At 37.8% G+C, this 1,750-nt stretch overlaps 1 pseudogene; it reads left to right on the forward strand.

The window, feature by feature from the left end:
* Positions 1-988: 988 nt before the first annotated feature.
* LOC132428177 (large ribosomal subunit protein uL24-like) lies at positions 989-1,515 on the forward strand (annotated as a pseudogene).
* Positions 1,516-1,750: the final 235 nt, after the last annotated feature.

Genomic DNA, 1,750 nt, shown 5'->3' on the forward strand with positions numbered 1-1,750 from the left:
ATGCAGTCATAGTAGGGGATTTTAACACCCCACTTTCACCAATGGACAGATCATCCAAAATGAAAATAAATAAGGAAACACAGCTTTAAATGATGCATTAAACAAGATGGACTTAATTGATATTTATAGGACATTCCACCCAAAAACAACAGACTACGCTTTCTTCTCAAGTGCTCATGGAACACTCTCCAGGGTAGATCATCTTGAGTCACAAATCAAGCCTTGATAAATTTAAGAAAACTGAAATCTTATCAAGTATCTTTTCCAACCACAACACTATAAGACTAGACATGAATTACAGGAAAAAAAACTGTAAAAAATACAAACACATGGAGGTTAAACAATACAGTACTAGATAACCAAGAGATCACTGAAGAAATCAAAGAGGAAATTAAAAAATACCTAAAAACAAATGACAATGAAAACACTATGATCCAACACCTATGGGATGCAGCAAAAGCAGTTCTAAGAGGTAAGTTTATATCAATAAAATGCTACCTCAAGAAACAAGAAAAGTCTCAAATAAACCACCTAACCTTACACCTAAAGCAATTGGGGAAGGAAGAACAAAAAGCCCCAAAGATAGGAGAAGGAAAGAAATCATAAAGATCAGAGCAGAAATAAATGAAAAAGAAATGAAGCAAACAATAGCAAAGGTCAATAAATCTAAAAGATGGTTCTTTGAGAAGATAAACAAAATTGATAAACCATTAGCCAGACTCATCAAGAAAAAAAGGGAGAAGACTCAATTCAACAGAATTCGAAATGAAAAAGAGGGAACAACTGACACTGCAGAGATAAAAAGCTTCATGAGAGATTACTATAAGCAACTCTATGCCAATAAAGTGGACAACCTGGAAGAAATGGGCAAATTCTTAGAAAAGTGCAACCTTCAGGGACTGAACCAGGAAGAAATAGAAAATATAAACAGACCAGTCACAAACACTGAGATTGAAACTGTGATTAAAAATCTTCCAACAGCCTTCCCTTTTGTGGCCATCGCTGAAGCGCTAACGGCCGAAATGAAGTTCAATCCCTTTGTGACTTCTGACCGAAGCAAGAACCGGAAAAGGCATTTCAATGCGCCTTCCCACATTCGCAGGAAAATTATGTCTTCCCCTCTTTCTAAAGAGCTGAGACAGAAGTACAATGTCCGATCCATGCCCATCCGGAAGGATGATGAAGTTCAGGTTGTACGAGGGCACTACAAAGGGCAGCAAATTGGCAAAGTAGTCCAGGTTTACAGGAAGAAGTATGTCATCTACATTGAATGAGTGCAGCGGGAGAAGGCTAATGGCACAACTGTCCACGTGGGCATTCACCCCAGCAAGGTGGTTATCACCAGACTAAAACTGGACAAAGACCGCAAAAAGATCCTCGAACGTAAAGCCAAGTCTCACCAAGTAGGGAAGGAAAAGGGCAAATATAAGGAAGAAACAATTGAGAAGATGCAGAAATGAAGTGATCTTGTTTACAACTTTCATTAAAAACTGTTAAAATGAAAAAAAAAAAAAAATCTTCCAACAAACAAAAGCCCAGGACCAGATGGCTTCACAGGCAAATTCTATCAAACATTTAGAGAAGAGCTAACACCTATCGTTCTCAAACTCTTCCAAAATATAGCAGAGGGAGGAACACTCCCAAACTCATTCTATGAGGCCAACATCACCCTGAAACCAAAACCAAACATGTAATAAAGAAAGAAAACTACAGGCCAATATCACTGATGAATAAAGATGCAAAAATCGTC

Source organism: Delphinus delphis, chromosome 7, assembly GCF_949987515.2.
Source record: "Delphinus delphis chromosome 7, mDelDel1.2, whole genome shotgun sequence".
Lineage (NCBI taxonomy): Eukaryota > Metazoa > Chordata > Mammalia > Artiodactyla > Delphinidae > Delphinus > Delphinus delphis.